Genomic DNA, 19,849 nt, shown 5'->3' on the forward strand with positions numbered 1-19,849 from the left:
TAGTTTCTCCACGCACCCTAGTGTCTTACAGATTTTCCACACTCCCCATAGTCATCCTGGTTTCTCCACGCTCCCCAGTGTCTTACAGATTTTCCACACTCCCCGGTGTCATCCTGGTTTCTCCACGCTCCCCAGTGTCTTCCTGGTTTCTCCATGCTCCTCAGTGTCTTCCTGGTTTCTCCACACTCCCCGGTGTCTTCCTGGTTTCTCCACACTCCCCGGTGTCTTCCTGGTTTCTCCACGCTCCTCAGTGTCTTCCTGGTTTCTCCATGCTCCTCAGTGTCTTCCTGGTTTCTCCACACTCCCCGGTGTCTTCCTGGTTTCTCCATGCTCCCCAGTGTCTTCCTGGTCTCTCCACACTCCCCGGTGTCTTCCTGGTTTCTCCACGCTCCCCAGTGTCTTCCTGGTTTCTCCACGCTCCCCAGTGTCTTCCTGGTCTCTCCACACTCCCCGGTGTCTTCCTGGTTTCTCCATGCTCCCCAGTGTCTTCCTGGTCTCTCCACACTCCCCGGTGTCTTCCTGGTTTCTCCATGCTCCCCAGTGTCTTCCTGGTCTCTCCACACTCCCCGGTGTCTTCCTGGTTTCTCCATGCTCCCCAGTGTCTTCCTGGTCTCTCCACGCTCCCCAGTGTCTTCCTGGTCTCTCCACGCTCCCCAGTGTCTTACTGATTTTCCACACTCCCCTGTGTCTTCCTGGTTTCTCCACTCTCCCCAGTGTCTTCCTGGTTTCTCCACGCTCCCAAGTGTCTTTGTGGTTTCTCTATGCTCCCTGGTGTCTTCACTAGCAGTGCTTGGCTGAGCAGCCTGTCACTTCAGAGAGTAGCTCTGCAGTTGTACCAGCAGCTACGGGGTGGGTGGAGAAGCCAGGAAGACACCGGGGACCGTGGAGAAACCAGAAAGACACCGGGGAGCGTGGAGAAACCAGGAAGACACTGGGGACTGTGGAGAAACCCCAAAGACCCTTGGGAGCGTGGAGAAACCAGGAAGACACTGGGGAGCGTGGAGAGACCAGGAAGACACTGGGGTGTGTGGAGAAGCCAGGAAGATTCCGGGGAGTGTGGAGAAACCAGGAAGACACAGGGGAGTGTGGAAAATCAGTAAGACACTGGGGAGCGTGGAGAGACCAGGAAGACACAGGGGAGTGTGGAGAAACCAGGAAGACACAGGGGAGTGTGGAGAAACCAGGAAGACACAGGGGAGTGTGGAAAATCAGTAAGACACTGGGGAGCGTGGAGAGACCAGGAAGACACTGGGGAGCGTGGAGTAACCAGGAAGACACTGGGGAGCGTGGAGAAACCAGGAAGACACTGGGGACTGTGGAGAAACCCCAAAGACCCTTGGGAGCGTGGAAAAACCAGGAAGACACTGGGAAGCATGGAGTAACCAGGAAGACACTGGGGAGCGTGGAGAGACCAGGAAGACACTGGGGTGTGTGGAGAAGCCAGGAAGATTCCGGGGAGTAAGAAGAAACCAGGAAGACACAGGGGAGCACGGAGAAAACAGGAAGACACCGGGGTGCGTGGAGAAGCCAGGAAGATTATTGGGGGCGTGGAGAAACCAGGAAGACACCGGGAAGCATGGAGAAACCAAGAAGACACCGGGAAGCATTAAGAAACCAAGAAGACACCAGAAAGCATGGAGAAACCAGGAAGACACCGGGAAGCATGGAGAAACCAAGAAGACACCGGGGAGTGTGGAGAGCCAACCTATACAGTTTATTGTTTATTGTATACAGCAAGGGATGCACGGACATCGCTAACAAAATATATATATAATTATCCCTTGCTGCATGATAATCGAGCCTCAGTAAATAGACTCCTAATAGACTCAGTAAACGAGCGCCGATCTAGCAGACTTACTAAAGTGGTTGGGCCGTGTAATAGCGTCCTTAGGCAGAATCAGGTTATAGGTTCGCCAGATTGTGAATTTTTCTAGAACAGTCATTCCTGACAATCAGGTGGCAGATTAGAGGAATTCTATGCCATCCCCAAGTAAATTGTTAAAAGCGTTTCCCATTGAGAATGAAGCGAGAAAACATTTTTTTGCTATTTTGCCAACATGGCTTGACTTCGGCGCTACGAAGCAGGTTACATTAAACCGCATTACCACCAAAAATAGCTGCCTCCATTTCCCTTTAAAAATATCATATTGTTAATGCTCGGAATAGAATTATCCATGCGGGAATTTGTGACTTGTGAAAGGGAAGACACATTAGGAGAGAGCGCAGCTGATTTTTACCTGCATAAGCGCGGCTTGGCGTGGAGGCGAGGGGGTCTCTCAATTATGTCTGACCCACCGGGGCCGTGCTTAGTTATAGGACGAGCACGCTATAATTATCAGGATTTTAGAGGTTCTTGTAAAACCCACACAAATAACCCTGTTGTTTTTTCTCGCTCGCTCATTGTTTAGCTAATGCAGGGGATTCAGCAGCTTCCTGTATTTCGCACCTCTGCTGTTATATAAAAGCTTTTTTTCTCTATGTCTCTGTCAGTCACTTTTGCACTCTGAGCTTTTGTTTTACATTATTAGACTGTGGGAATTCTAGAAGGGAGAAACCCTTCAGTCACGTATTCATCCGAAATGTCGCCGCGGTCTGTCATCCCATGGATAGGAGTCATCCAGTTACCGCACAGGTTTTTGCTTATTTAAAAAAAAGGAAATAAGTAAAATTGTAACAATAATAATAAAATAATAATAATAATAATAATAATAATAATAACAATAATAAATACAATAATAATAACAATAATAATAAAATACTTCGAAATATTAGAAAAGAAGGAGTTAGAATTAAAGGAATATTCTGGTGCTGAGGCCTGGTAAAACAAACCAACCAACCAACAAACAAACAAGAAACTTACCTACAGCCACTCATCTCTTCAATCTTCCTAGTCCAGCCCTCAGTACAGAATCTTCCTGCTCAGCCAATCATTGGTAGGAGTGGTGTCCCATCTCGGTCAGTGATTGGCTGAGTGGGCAGGTCTGCCCCTGAGCACTGATCTCAGAGCAGGCTGAAGAGATGAGCTTCAAAGACGAACCTGTGCTGCGTCGGGACCAGCAGGGGACCGGGAGTATTTACGAGGAGTTTGTTATTTATTTATTTTTTTTACCACTATATTATTTCTTTCTTTAATGCCTGAAATCTTGTTGGCCCCATCATAAAACAGCAATCGGAAGCCAAGATCGTGAAAACTATTGTGTATTCAGACTTGTTAGAGCCCTATTACACAGAGTAATAATCGGCCAAATCGATCGGCTGATTGTTTCTTTAGTCCCAGACCTAAAATCATCCGGCGGCAACCGTGCATTGTTACATGTATTAGAGATGCATGGTCGACGGCTGACAATTCAACAGTTTACCTTGCCTGACCACATTGCAGCTTCAGAGCGGCCCGTCTGAGCTGACTGAGGTGGTCCTGGCCACTGATTGGCTGAGAGACCTGTCAACTGAAACCGGCCACTTTGAAGTTGTAGCGAGCGAGAGCGGCGAGGAAGCAGAGGGCAGGAGAAGACCGGGAGCATAGACAGGTGAGGTAAAATGTTTGGGCAAGGGCTGCACGGACATCACTAAAGATGTCCGAGCAGCACTCGCTAAACGATTATCGGGCTGTTTAATAGGCCCAGTATATAAGCGCTGAGCTAGCAGATCGGCACTCTTTTACAGTATTGATCGATCTGCCATCGGCCAGTGTAATAGGTCCCTTAGGCTCAACATACAGATTCACTATCCCCCCCCCCCCAATCCCTCATCCACATACATGCTTGCAAAAGGTTTGGGCAGCTTAACTCCAACATGCATGATTCCTCTCTCTCCCCCCCATCATCTATTGGGAGAGTCAGTCGGTTGGCATACACATTAGATGGTCATCACTGGATGGGATCCGTCATTTTTTTTTTTAAGTTGCTCCTTCCTATGTTTCCCATCTTTTTGAATCTACTTTCGGCTTTGAAAAAAAAAAAAAAAGGAATGATAGACGGCTACAAGATGTAGGGTGTAGGAAACCCTGCTTAAGATCCCAACTCCAAGACTGAAAAAAGACTAAAAAGGTTTCAGTAGTCTGAAGAATACCGGGGCTGCTTCAGCTTGAAGATTTATGGGGGTCCGTGAGCTGAACAAAGGTGGGCCAAATCTATCAATATTTTGCCTGGTAAAATGCTGGGTACTATGATAGAAACCCAATGGGCACCATTAAAGTGACTGGAGTATCCTGAAGTATTATTGGTGTCGGGTGTTTTTAATTTTTTTTGGTATTGTGATGGAGCAAAACAATGGGAAAAAAAATCCACAAAAAAATCTAACTATATAACGTAACCAAATGTCTGTGGTAACCTATATTTATGTGGTAACCCTTATCTTAAACCATTGGTTGTTTTTATATAATAACGGACGTCGTTTTAACAGTGTGTGAACATAGCTGTAATTTGCAACTAAAAAATACATATTGTGCTGCAAAAAACGAAGCCTCAATGAAAAGATAACAAATGTGGTCAGCGAGGGGTTAAGCAAGTCCTCAGTTGTGTGCAATAATAAAATTTGGGTTCAGGGGTCTCTTGTCTACCCTCCATATACAGGACGAGTGACTGTGATAAAAAAAAAAAAAAACGTTTCTGGGAAATTACCTTGACAAAAATTTCAAAAAGAATTCAAACTATTTAATTTTTTTTTTTTTAATTCTAAAACTAAGTAATTCAAAAAGTGGAGCAACATTTAATCCTGAATCTATAAACATTTCCTGTTGGGGGCATTTTGCACAGACATTTCGGCCCGAGTGATGTAGACTTGTGTGTTTCAATGCAGTAATCTAGGAGAGCAGCGTGCGGGGTCTGCAGGAGAACAGTGCTGTTAGCAATGAAAAGCCCCCTGATTACCATGCGTCCTCCTATCTACCTCCCTGCGCTTAAGCCCACTCCTTCCTCTCTGCCTCCACCCGCTGACTGTGGTCACACACAGGCTGATTTGGAAAAGACCCAAAGAAAAAAAGCAGCAGGCAGAGAATATGTGCAAAGTTACTCACGGCACAGAAAAAAAAAACAACAAAAAACCATAAACAAAAAAAGAAAAAAAAAAAAGAAGCAAAAAACCTTGTGAGGTGGGAACGGGGGCTGCCACTTACACACTGTTTACATATTTGTGCTCCCTGCTCCCTAAGTGTGCAGACTCATTTAATCCAGGCCCCGCACAATTACACCTAATGATTTTCAGATGGCATCGGCCTCGTTCTGTGTCATTAAAACATTTGCTTTTCTCTATAAAGCCTCAATGGCGTAAAAAAGACATAAAAATAGAAAGAATAGCATTGTAATACATAGTGAGGGCTGCGCCTTGTCTGGAGGTGTCGGGACTTTCATGGGACTTTATTTCTTTAGGATATGTGATGACACATACTAGACAAGACAGGAAAATGGTGCAATTTGGTGGCAGGACAAATTAGGTGCAACTTAGATGATTCCCACTAGCGGACAGATGTTCACCGAGAAGATCATAGGAAGTTGTATTTACGTTTTGCTTTGGGTGCATTTTTGGGGTGTTTTTTTTTTTCTTTTTTTTTTTTCATGTTGCAAATCACAAAAGGAAATCCCAAATCACACAATCTATTAACCACTTCATTTGCAATGGGATAAATGTCGCAAAAAACCCCCCGAAGACACATACAGACACAAAAAAACTCGCAGGTATGAAAACACTGTTTTGGAAAAATGATACAAAAACAACAACAAAAATCACAAAAAATATTTTGAGTCTTTTTTTTCAGGGACTTGGGAATTCCTCTTTGCACTAATGTGCTGACACATACCAGCAATAGCCGACAGCAGGTGAGTGGAGCCTATCGGTAAGATTGCCGTACTGTAGATGATACATGCGTATTCCACCATTTACAGTAAAGAAGTCTGTACAGAGCCTGTGGCTGCCATATACAAAAAATGGCGCACATCCTTAATGTAGCTTACAGTTTGGCCCATGGTAGCTCTCTCTGTGCAACATAACATCGGCAGATATGGCCGATTTTGGTCAACCATCTTCTGTAAACTATGTTATATGGTGGCCAATGGCTTTTGTCTGCCAGAAGTGTGATGGGGCATGCCGAAGTTCTTTTGGCTGACTGCTGCTGAACCCCCCCAGTGCTTGGCACCATTGTCTGAATTTGGCCGATCACTCGCCACTGTGTGCGGGTTGACAAGCCAACAGTCACCTGCCAGTTTATTCTAGAATGTTTTTGGCATGATCTTCTAGGAATTCGATTGGCCATGCTGTGACCAAAGTCGTAATTGGGACAACATTTTTTTCTGGATGTGTAGGAAGTGCCATGTCCTCTATTTTCATTCATGTTTCAATCCTCCACTGTATACGGCAATATCGGGCAGTTACAGATGCAACAATCGGCCCAACAAGTCAATTGGACCCGCCACTACTAAATTCCTAGGCTATTCAGGTGAGACAGGTTACTACACTCGTCTGGGTGGTGCTCCGTTGTATAGCAGCAAAGTCCAGTATACATACAAAACAGATAAAGAAACAGGCACTCACCCATCAACCTCTGATATTCTTCTTTATTTTCAAAAAATTAACAGTAAAAAAACGCAGGGAGCATGGCAAACAGGTCTCAGACTTTTTTTTTTACTGTTAAGTTTTTGGAAATAAAGAAGAAGATCACACGTTGATGGGTGAGTGCCTGTTTCTTTATCTGTTTTGGATGCAGTTATAGATGCACGTCATACAGATGCATCCATCCCGACTGTGGATCTAATGACCGAGACAAAAAGGACAATAAGGATCAGGACAGGACTTGCATCTGCATTGTGCTTGTGTGACCCTCCATTCTCTTAAAGAGTCATTGTCGTATCAAGAAACTTTTGACATGATGGGTCTGAGTCCAGGTGTTCAGACAGTGAGGACTGTGGGAAGGAGCCAATAGAAAAGCTGGGACGCTCTCCTGGCTCTGTGTCACGTGATGAGTCGGGATCATAACGTAAGTCTACGGAGCCCAACTCCTTCACCGACACGGGTGGGAGAAGACTGCTTGTTCTCACCATCAGTACAGGCCTAAACACTGAGACCCGGACTGATCAAAACTTTTGACATGTATCTCTGACGCGTCAAAAGTTTTTGAAATGACGGCAACACTTTAAAATAAAAATAAAAAAATTTAAAAAGCTGTACATGTTAGATAACAAAAACAGCACCTAGACTCCGTAAAATAAAAACAGCAAAAACAAAAGGGAACCAATTTTTTTTTTCACGTTTAAATTGCCCTCAAAAAAATAAAAAAAAATAAAAAAATAACCAAAGCCCCCCTCATTACCCAGACTGCAGGATGGGGGCTTTAATGTCTGCGGACTTACGAGCAGACCGGCAGAAGCCCATAAAGATATATTGCGAGCCATGTGTTTAAGGCATGTGCCTGATTATTTGCTTCTTTAGAGCGGCGCGCCCCGACTCCTGCACAAGAGGTGTTTCTGACTTCAACCAGTTCTCTGTGGCTAACGCCTTTTAAAAAACAATAACTACTACACCCACGTTGACTTTTGATGCTCTGTCTGCGTTAAACAGCGTGGTAACCTACTCCGAACAAGAGAATCAGTGGTTAGGTCACGCTCGACTTACTACGCCGTAAAAACGATGATTGATAAGGTTATAGTACATATACAGACTACAGCAGCTACTACCACATACATGTGGGCCGCACCGGCGGGAAAGATGAGGGAAGGAGGCCGCGTCCCAGCTGCATGATCCACAGTAACGGCAAACGCTGAGTAATCAGATACATCTTACTGTACCATTAAAAAATAGCAGGTAGACCACACAAGGACCACCGTCAACCAATAGAAGGTGGGTAAAAAATAAAGTATCAGATATTATCAGACTTGAGGTTGTTATTGTCTTGACATCTAAATCCAATGCCTCCCAACGTGTTTCTGTCATAGTCACATGATGTCATCAGGGGAAAACAATGAAGAAAATGAATGCAACTTATCATGCAGCCCACATATTGAGAGCACAGTGAAGGTTATACAGGTTTGTAAACTGCTTCTCTTTAAAAATCTCCAGTCTTCCAGTACTTATCAGCTGCTGTATGTCCTGCAGGAAGTGGTGTATTCTCTCCAGTCTGACAAAGTGCTCTTTGCTGCCACCTCTGTCCATGTCAGGAACTGTCCAGAGCAGGAGAGGTTTTCTATGGGGATTTGCTGCTGCTCTGGACAGTTCCTGACATGGACAGAGGTGGCAGCAGAGAGCACTGTGTCAGACTGGAGAGAATACACCACTTCCTGCAGGACGTACAGCAGCTGATAGGTACTGGAAGACTGGAGATTTTTTTTTTTTAATAAAAATAATTTCCAAATCTGTATAACTTTCTAACGCTGCTTGATTTTAAATTTTTTTAGGTTTTTTCTGGAGTTCCCCTTTAGGCCAGCCATGTACATGCAAAAGCCAACAGCTGTCTCTTCTGATACCCCATACACATGACCACTGAGCATTTATGTATTCCTAATGGAGAGGAGGAGCACACCGCTGCCATGAAATTCTGCCTGGCTGATCCTCCTCTCTTCTGACATCTGTAACTGAGGGATAGTCCGGAGGTCCCTGTACATATAAGAAGGTCAACCAGTATTACTGAAATATCAGGTTCTCATGTACGGATGTGTATGTCCAGTTTAAAATGAACCTTAAATTCTGGAAACAATGACCCCTGTCATGTAATCTCGTCCAGATAACTTGTAATATTACGATTTCAGGAAAGACATGTAAAATCTTCTAGTCTCACTGCTCTTACAGTAAAGAATCCCGATTTATTTGAACTTTTTTTCTCTAGATGTAATAGTCACTTAATTTGTATTAAAAGACTGTGAGGCTAAATTGAGTAAAAAAAAGTAATAAAAAAATGTAAAATAAGCATTCTAAATAAGAAAAAGAAGAATAAAAACACAGACAAATGCGGAGAGTCCTAATCCAGGATGATGGAGACATAAACAAGGAATTCCTCTTTGTAATTAACAGACTTCCTGGTGATCTGGTGAGCGCAGAATGAGTAATGTGTGAGGTTAAACCTAAGAGAACGGCCAGGAGGGAACAGGGGAGGAGGCCGCACGGACACTTTTATTGATATCTTGGAGTGAAAGCAAAAGTCATTGATTTAATATGAGGGATTCTCCGGCCTCCGCGGAGTCCTGCAGTCACTTGGCCCACCGTACTACAAAGAGAGGAACTGCGGAAACTTTTTGATTAGTGAAAAAGAAAAAAAAGTGAGTGCAGCTCTGGAGTATAATACAGGATCAGTAATGTAATATATGTACACAGTGACTCCACCAGCAGAATAGTGAGTGCAGCTCTGGAGTATAACACAGGATGTAACTCAGGATGAGTAATGTAATGTAATGTATGTACACAGTGACCCCACCAGCAGAATAGTGAGTGCAGCTGTGGAGTATAATACAGGATGTAAGTCAGGATCAGTAATGTAATGTATGTACACAGTGATCCCATTAGCAGAATAGTGAGTGCAGCTCTGGAGTATAATACACACTGTTGCTAAGGATCAAAACATATAGAATAATTTAAAATTTTGCCTCTCCATTCACTTACAGCAGCACACTGAGCACGGAGGGATTCCGCGGTGGAGATATCCGGAATTCCGACGATCTTGCTCAGTGTGAACTAGCCCTTATGATGAAAGAAATAAGTAGGGCACAGTCTCCTAAACACTAATATAATAGGGCAGTTGTGTGATCTTCTAGTTTCTTTAATGCCTGTAATGTCAGCCTGTATAGACCTCATCCTCCTATTCTGATAATTACGGTATTTATTATCCACGTTACCACTATCGGGGCTTTTCCAGCATTTTCCATGTTTTCACCATACTGACTGAATCCTTCATCTGATGACAGTGGTGCGGCCGCCCGGCCCCGAGCATTTCCTAATTACATTCATCAATATGTTGATTTCAGGATTGTCAGGATGCAAATTAAAGTTTGTTGAAAAAAAAAGTGTTTAATTAGACCTTTGGCGACTCTGGGAGGTCGGGCAATTTGCTATAGATTTGTGAAAGGAATTGGAGGAAAAAAAAGGTAATAATAAAAAGCTGCGGAGAGTTTTGCAGTAAGTGTTGTCATTTTAGATTAAGAGAATAACGAACAGAGCAGCGTCCCTGATTGCCGAGCGACATGAATGACGGAAAATAACCGGCGTGTCAGCAGCTCTGATTGTTTTTTTCCTGTATAGTTATATACTGCCGAAATATCACCGATCCTATGCGGAAAATAAAGGCACAACATCAGCCCGAAGTTATTACATCTATCTATCTATCTATCTATCTATTTATCTATCTATCTATCTATCTATCTATCTATCTATTATCTATCTATCTATCTATCTATCTATCTATCTATCTATTATCTATCTATCTATCTATCTATCTATCTATCTATCTATCTATTATCTATCTCCTATCTATCTATCTATCTATCTATCTATCTATCTATCTCCTATCTATCTATCTATCTATCTATCTATCTATCTATCTATCTCCTATCTATCTATCTATCTATCTATCTATATATCTATCTCCTATCTATCTATCTATCTATCTATCTATCTATTATCTATCTATCTATCTCATATCTATCTATCATCTATCTATCTATCTATCTATCTATCTATCTATCTATCTATCTCCTATCTATCTATCTATCTATCTATCTCCTATCTATCTATCTATCTATCTATCTATTATCTATCTATCTATCTATCTATCTATCTATCTATCTATCTCCTATCTATCTCCTATCTATCTATCTATCTATCTATCTATCTATCTATCTATCTATCTATCTTCTATCTATCTATCTATCTCCTATCTATCTATCTATCTCCTATCTATCTATCTCCTATCTATCTATCTATCTATCTATCTATCTATCTATCTCCTATCTATCTATCTATCTATCTATCTATCTATCTCCTATCTATCTATCTATCTATCTATCTATCTATCTATCTCCTATCTATCTCCTATCTATCTCCTATCTATCTATCTATCTCCTATCTATCTATCTCCTATCTATCTATCTATCTATCTCCTATCTATCTCCTATCTATCTCCTATCTATCTATCTATCTATCTATCTATCTATCTATCTATCTCCTATCTATCTATCTATCTATCTATCTATCTATCTATCTATCTATCTCCTATCTATCTCCTATCTATCTCCTATCTATCTATCTATCTATCTATCTATCTATCTCCTATCTATCTATCTCCTATCTATCTATCTATCTATCTATCTATCTATCTCCTATCTATCTCCTATCTATCTCCTATCTATCTATCTCCTATCTATCTATCTATCTATCTCCTATCTATCTCCTATCTATCTCCTATCTATCTCCTATCTATCTATCTATCTATCTATCTCCTATCTATCTATCTCCTATCTATCTATCTATCTATCTATCTATCTATCTATCTATCTCCTATCTATCTCCTATCTATCTCCTATCTATCTATCTATCTATCTATCTATCTATCTCCTATCTATCTATCTCCTATCTATCTATCTATCTCCTATCTATCTATCTCCTATCTATCTATCTATCTATCTATCTATCTATCTATCTATCTATCTATCTCCTATCTATCTATCTATCTATCTCCTATCTATCTATCTCATATCTATCTATCTATCTATCTATCTATCTATCTATCTATCTATATATCTATCTCCTATCTATCATCTATCTATCTATCATCTATCTATCTATCTATCTATCTATCTCCTATCTATCTATCACGGGAAAGTCCACGGCACACAGGTTCAACGTGAAGAAATAAGTGTTTATTCAAATCATGCAGCAATCCAGTACGCAACGTTTCGGTAGCTTCTTGCCACCATTTTCAAGCGTGGCAAGAAGCTACCGAAACATTGCGTACTGGATTGCTGCATGATTTGAATAAACACTTATTTCTTCACGTTGAACCTGTGTGCCGTGGACTTTCCCGTGATATATGTTTTCGGTCTGAAGTCAGGACCTGGGTCTGCTGGCACCGACTAACTACTAAGCTGTGCTGCTCGTTTTCTGCCTTATACCTATTTATCTATCTATCTATCTATCTATCTATCTCCTATCTATCTATCTATCTATCTCCTATCTATCTATCTATCTATCTATTATCTATCGCCTATCTATCTTCTATCTCCTATCTATCTATCTATCTATCTATCTATCTATCTCCTATCTATCTATCTATCTATCTATCTCCTATCTATCTATCTATCTATCTATCTATCTATCTATCTATCTACTATCTATCTATCTATCTCCTATCTATCTATCTATCTATCTATCTATCTCCTATCTATCTATCTATCTATCTATCTACTATCTATCTATCTCCTATCTATCTATCTATCTATCTATCTATCTATCTATCTATCTATCTATCTATCTTCTATCTATCTATCTATCTCCTATCTATCTATCTATCTATCTATCTATCTCCTATCTATCTATCTCCTATTTATCTATCTATCTATCTATCTATCTATCTATCTCCTATCTATCTATCTATCTATCTATCTATCTATCTATCTATCTATCATCTATCTCCTATCTATCTATCTATCTATCTATCTATCTCCTATCTATCTATCTATCTATCTATCTATCTATCTATCTCCTATCTATCTATTATCTATCTCCTATCTATTATCTATCTTCTATCTATCTATCTATCATCAAAAGGGGGCAGTGTGGTTCAGGCTGTGTGGGCAGTCGGGGGTCCTCTACCAGTGATGTGGGGACAGCAGGCTTTATCCAGCTATCAAGATGTTGAGGGAAAGTCTCCAGGATGGAGTGTCTGGGATCAGGTCAGTGTGAACATAGCTTATATGCTGATGGTATGAGACGGGAACCCTGTAGATGCCATAAGATTAGCCTGTGGGCTAAAATGACAGAAAGAAGTGTATTGGGAGCCATTGTCTATAATAATTGCTGAGGAGAGACAGTGGAATGACTAAATCAGAGGGACCTGCTGTGTGAATGCTGAGCAAGCAAGGCTGAGGGACTGTGAGAGACGCTGGTGGGCAGGAGACACTAATGGAAAACCCTGAGGAGCCTAGAGGTGCTGTGCAACCACTGTGAGATAAGGCGGTAGAGTCTGGGAGACTTCGGCAGCCATAGCCGGATCATTGTGAGATGGTGGAAGAAACCAGTGGACAATGAGAGGCCGACTCAAGGACCCATCTCTCCAAGTCTAGTAGAGTCAATTGACTGAAGTGTTGAGGGAAGTTGCTGAACTGTTTGGGTTTGGCAACATTCTCTGCACCAGACACTCAGTATGTGACCTCCAGCATGTGGAGAAGTTGTATGCCGCTCCAGGGAGTCCTGGAGAACATAAACACAACCATAGGCCATAGGCTGTATCCATGTTTTCCTGGACTCCCTGGGTCACCATCCAACCTCTCCAGACTTCGCGAGTCAAATACTGAGAATTCATGTTCAGAGATTGTTACCGAACCTGAACAGTTCATCAACTCTGCTCAAGACTAGTAGATCAACCCTATAAAGTAGCCTATCAGAGACCCATAGAGGTCCAGTAGTATGGGCCGATAACTGGATGTCACTTTGCTGCAACCCAACTTGGTCGGACTTTAAACTTCCTCTGAAGTGTTGGATTTCCATTGTGGATCATTCAGAAGAGTAGAATAAAGTTACTGTATAATATTCATAACTTCATCATATTGGCTCCACCATCTCCCGCTTAGCCATAATCACTCTGTAGACGTCTCTGATCATTCTCCAGACTTTTATGTTACGGTTTGGCCTATAAAAAAGTTTTCATTAGTCAATGAGGATGATAAAAAAAAAAGAGTCTGATGCATTTTGCCAAGTCCTTAGCAGAGCGCCTCCCTCCTGTAGACTTTACAATGGCAGAAAGAAGCGGGTTCCCTCTCACTCACAGTGTCCCTTTGTATCTCCTCATGCTTCAGCGCTGATACCTTCTAGTGGGATAAAATTACGCTACAGGATGCCCACCAGTTCAAATCCCCATAAGGAACAATAATAAACATCTGATCTCAAGTCAGGACCTTACAGGCTCTCTATACCATTTTTTCTCTTCGGTCCTACGTTTATACTGGAACGTGGCCAAGGATCCTCTGGTAATAGAACGTTCTTGCTTACCATCACTGAACAAAAGAGCTTTTCTTGTACGATGAGCTGTCAAGTTTATCCAAATATCCTCAGCTCCCAACCAAGCCTCCCTCTTTTTTAATGATATTTCCAAGAAAAGGACACTTTGTATCTTTAAACTACCAAACTGGATTAATGCAAAAATAAAACTTGGGGCTTGAATTGCCAAGAACAACTCATTCATGTCAAATGGAGTGTCTGGAGTAGGGTTGGCCAAGAAGAGACGGAGAGCAAGAGAGTGCCGGCTCACGTGCTTAAGTGCTACAGTTCTGTCTGTTGCCTTGGGTGAAGGAAATCTATTGCGAAAAATAATAAATCTGTAATTTGCTCCTCCAGTGTTTGTGTCTTTTTGAATAAATTCGACTGTGAAGGAGGTTGTGAGAATGTCCGAAACCCGAGAACATGGCCAACAGCTAAGTTGAGACCAAGAGATTCCCTCACCATACACCTCGTGTAATGGGGTTATATTATACAACCTGGAAGACCCATCTGTTAGGCTCCATGTTCTTGGTCGGTGATGTAACAGATATACAGTTTGTTGTGGTTAAAGGGGCCTAACGCTTTCATATTTTTCTGCCCAAGGTCTCAAACTACTGTTGTAACATGAGTGTCACGAGTGCCTATGGTATGGAATAGGAACTCCTCTATACGGGATAGTACTCTTCTAGAGCTCCACTGCTGCCAAACATTATTATAGATCTATATATAGCATAAGCAATTCCTAACTGATCTGAACATATAGGTTGATATATAGCATAAACCACTGGCCACTGGTCTGTACATATTGATCCATATATATCATAAATAACTCCCAACTCATTTCAACATTTAGATCCATACAAAGCATAAACAACTCCCAACACATCTGAACATATAGATCCATATATAGCATATAACATATAGGTCGATATAAAGCATAAATAACTCCCAACTCATTTCAACATTTAGATCCATACAAAGCATAAAGAACTCCCAACACATCTGAACATATATATCGATATATAGCATAAACAACTCCCAACTCATTTGAAAATACAGATCCATACAAAGCATAAACAACTCCCAACACATCTGAACATATATATCCATATATAGCATATAACATATAGGTCGATATATAGCATAAATAACTCCCAACTGATCTCAGCATATAGATCCATACAAAGCATAAATAACTTCCAACTCATCTGAACATACAGATCCATACAAAGCATAAACAACTCCAAACACATCTGAACATATAGATCCATTTATAGCATATAACATAACATATAGGTCGATATATAGCATAAATAACTCCCAACTGATCTCAGCATATAGATCCATACAAAGCATAAATAACTTCCAACTCATCTGAACATAAAGATCAATATATAGCTGAAACAACTCCCAACTGATCTGTATATATAGATCCATACAAAGTATAAACAACTCCTGACTGAGTGCCACAAATTTATCCCATTCTAGGATACGTGGAGTTAGGAAGGAAGGTAAGGAGAGTCACATCTGTTCCTTGGTAAGCCCTCAATGTAAAAAGGAGCTGTGGCCTTCCCTGACCCTTCTGTTCTAGTAAATCCTTGCATTTCCCAAAAAGTAACAATTCTGGAACATCTCCTCATCTTATCTCTGTTATTGTTACTGAAGTGTATGACTAAATAGCCAATTGAGTGTTACCAGTTGGGACGTGTTACAAAGTCTGACACTAACCAATAAAAGCGCCAGATCGCACAGTGACACGCCCCCAGCCTGTAACACCCAGTTGACAATTTTATCATGCATCATAAGACAGCTTTTTTTGGCACACAACATGGCACATGTGCATCATAACAGTATGCATCGTAAAAGTATGCTCTATGGTGTTTTTTAAGTTCCCATGTCATGACTCGCCCCTCAGGCCCCTCATGCCCTGCCCTTTAGGCCCTTATGCCCTACCCCTTATGCCCCTTAGGTCCCTTATGCCCCACCCCTTAGGCCCCTCATGTCCCACCCTTTAGGCCACTCATGCTCCGCCCCTTTGGCCGTGTACCAGGCATACTGTAGTGTGTCATGCCTACCTATGGAATGTGGTATGTTGGTATAACTAAGGTAATATCCAGTCCAACAACAACAAAAAATTAAAAAAGAATTACAAAGTTTGAACAAATTTGGTAACAAATCTACCAGGTTAGCCTTAAAAAACAACAGCAAAAACACCTAGGGGGACATTTATCAAACTAATTGCGCCTGTTTTTAGTCTAATATATCTAGTTTGCGCTCAAAATAAATGTAATCTGAACTTATGAAGCTTTTTTAGACAAGACTATGCAAATTAGATGCGACTTTTTGAATTAGATTTTTTGTTGTTAATTAGTTCGAAAGTGCGCCAGAATTCTTTTTTAGCTAAATTTATTAACTGCGCAATTTTTTTTAAAGTCGCATATATTGGCGCATCGCTACGTCTGCTCCGAACCAGGTAAATTTATCACTCTAATTAAAAGACCATTATTTTTAAGACACATTTACTATGCTGTTAGACAATTTACATAAATTTGACTAAACACATTAGATTGGAAATTATGCCAAAACATCTTTGACAAAATCGTGTTTTTAGATTTGTTAGTAAATATCCCCCTAGTCCATAACCCAAAACAGTCCCCAAGTTTTAGACCGGACAATGAATGGAGAACTTAGCTCTGTGCGTCATAAAGTGTAACAAGACCACACCAAAATGTGCTAGAATCCAACCAAGTGAAAGGAAGAAATACGATTCTTTCCATTCGAGAAAAAAAACAAGACACTGAGCTATAATTTCCACTAGATAGACCCTCATAAACGTCTGGATGGAGCCTAATTAGGATGACTGATTGGCTGAAAATGAAGCTTTGCGCTCCCCCGAGCTTGTTGAGTATTTAGATGGGGTCTTGTAATAACAGGATAGAATCCATGGCTCAGACTCAGTCTGCCACTTTCATGAGCCCGAATGGCACAGGTGTGTTCGTGGCTGGCATTAGGAATGATTAAGCCTGCTAAGGTATATGAACCCACCTCTCTGCGAGGGGCTATAAAACTTTTTATAGAAGGGGTGGCAGCAAAAGGGGAAACTCTGTGTAAGGCTTCGGGGCCTATGGGCAGTCAGTTCATAATTCCACATCTACAGCTACAAATCTGGGGTCAGGATCTGCACCGTGTATATACAGATAGAGGTAGAACCAACTTTAGCAAGTTTATAATCCTTTCTAAACAAACACAACAATTTAAAGGGTTGTACAGGATTAGAGAAACATGACGGCTTTCTTCCAAAAACAGCTCGTAGGTTGTGTGTGGGATTGCAAGCAGGCTCCATCTGCAGTACCAGTCGCGCCCATGGGAAGGTGTGGCAGTATTTGCATAGGAAGGCTACCCCCTATGTAATCCTTAAGTTTAGAGGCGCCATGTAGGCAATAATAGTTACACAGATGTACTGTAGGACGGTAAGTCAGTCCACCACCATGGACCAAGAAGCTTTGATACTCTATAGAGTACAGGTGCAATACAGATTCCTTGGGTAGAAAGCACATGTCCTTGACGACCAGTATAGGTGATAACTAAATATAGAGATAGTCCTTAGTCCTATATTTATATTTGGTTTCCATAAATAGACACCAAATATTACAAGGAAAGACCTCAAAAATATGGTCAGAAATATTGACCAAAATGATGGTCCAATTTTAGATGTTTCTGAATATCCTGCTGGGTAGGGGTAACCCTTGGAGAGAATTCTGGGTAGGGGTAAATACCAGAGACCATGCTGAGTTTGGGGTAACTACTGAAGGTCGTGTTGGGAAAAAGTAGTTGATTTGAGATAACTAGTGGAGACCATTGTGGGCAGGGACAACAAATGTCAATCATGCTGGGTAGCAGTAACTACTGGAGGCTATGCGAGGTAGGGGGTCACTACTGGAGATGGAGTTTGCTATGGGGTTACTATAGGAGACTGTTGTCAATAGGTTCAACTAATGTAGTGATAACTACTGGAGACCATGCTGAAAAGGGGTAAATATTGGAGAGAATGCTGGACAGGGGTAACTACTGAAGACCATGCTGGATAGGGGTAACTACTGAAGACCATGCTGGATAGGGGTAACTTCTGGAGACCATGCTGGATAGCGGTAACTACTCGAGACCATGCTGGATAGGGGTAACTACTCGAGACCATGCTGGACAGGGGTAAATACTGGACAGAATGCTGGACAGGGGTAACTACTGGAGACCATGCTGGACAGGGGTAACTACTGGAGACCATGCTGGATGAGGGTAACTACTGGAGATCATGGTAGATAGAGGTAACTACTGAAGACCATGCTGAATAGGGGTAAATACTGGACAGAATGCTGGATAGGGGAAAGTACTGGAGACCATGCTGGATAGGGGTAATTACTGGAGACCATGCTGGATAGGGGTTAACTACTGGAGATCATGGTAGATAGGGGTAACTACTGAAGACCATGCTGAATAGGGGTAAATATTGGACAGAATGCTGGATAGGGGTAAGTACTGGAGACCATGCTGGATAGGGGTAATTACTGGAGACCATGCTGGATAGGGGGTAACTACTGGAGATCATGGTAGATAGGGGTAACTACTGAAGACCATGCTGAATAGGGGTAAATACTGGACAGAATGCTGGATAGGGGTAAGTACTGGAGACCATGCTGGATAGGGGTAATTACTGGAGACCATGCTGGATAGGGGGTAACTACTGGAGATCATGGTAGATAGGGGTAACTACTGAAGACCATGCTGAATATGGGTAAATACTCGAAGGTGATGGTGGAAATCCTTTTAAGGGGCCATCACATTAATCACTCAGCTTAACATACATGTAATATTAGTTGACTTATGAGTAACTTCATGATAATGTTCCTATGGGAATGCTGAACGTCTTTGCTTCCAGACTTTAGATTCTGGTTGATGGCTAAAGCCACCCGTCCCATCCTCCTGTATCCACTAACTGCGTAGCTCTTCCTTCTGGACAATCAGTCAACCAGACCTCTCCAGAACACTGAACACTGGCGAAGGTTCTTGCTGAATAGTTAAACCTGTCTCTAAAAGCTCATTCAGCATTGCTGAGCATGTGATGGCGGCCTAGGACGTGCAGCTTTACAAAGTTCAGCCTGTCCATTTGGCAGTAAATGAATAACCCAATCAAGTATAGCGCGGTGCTGGCGGCTGCAGCCTGCCGTCTTTGTAGTCTCTGTTAAAAATGGTTACTTCATTTTAGGTAATAATGAAATGGAGTGTCGTGTCACAAGGTTTATTTTACAGTTCAATGTGATCTAGTGTGGGGCGGCCAGTTTATTTAATTTAAGGGCTGTGTTTGTGAATGCGCCATAGAAAGACGCTTTTTTTTTTTTAGTTAAAAGTTTCTAATTGATCAACGTCAGTAGGAGGTCGGATCTGTGGAGCAGAACGGTGAAGGGAGAAGGCTCCGTAAGGATGTCACGTGTCAGTGTCGGCTCAGGGTCTTCAACATTTACCGAAAGGCTAGAGGTTATATAAAGACGCTTACTGGATGGTAATAAAACACAAAATAAGGAGAAATCTGAACATACACGGACCTATAGAACACTGAGCAGAGAGTACAATTTATTTTGTGATTTACGTCATGAGGCAAGTGCTCTAGGCCATACACTTCAAGTGCCGA

The 19,849-nt window shown here is 41.7% G+C and overlaps 1 protein-coding gene across 10 annotated transcripts in view; it reads right to left on the reverse strand.

Annotated features, from left to right (window-relative positions):
- Window positions 1-19,849, reverse strand: part of PRDM16 (PR/SET domain 16) — a 557,902-nt gene that overhangs the window by 70,586 nt on the left and 467,467 nt on the right. The gene's annotated exons all lie outside the window — the stretch shown is intronic.

The sequence above is a fragment of the Dendropsophus ebraccatus genome, chromosome 12 (genome assembly GCF_027789765.1).
Source record: "Dendropsophus ebraccatus isolate aDenEbr1 chromosome 12, aDenEbr1.pat, whole genome shotgun sequence".
NCBI classification, from domain to species: Eukaryota; Metazoa; Chordata; class Amphibia; order Anura; family Hylidae; genus Dendropsophus; species Dendropsophus ebraccatus.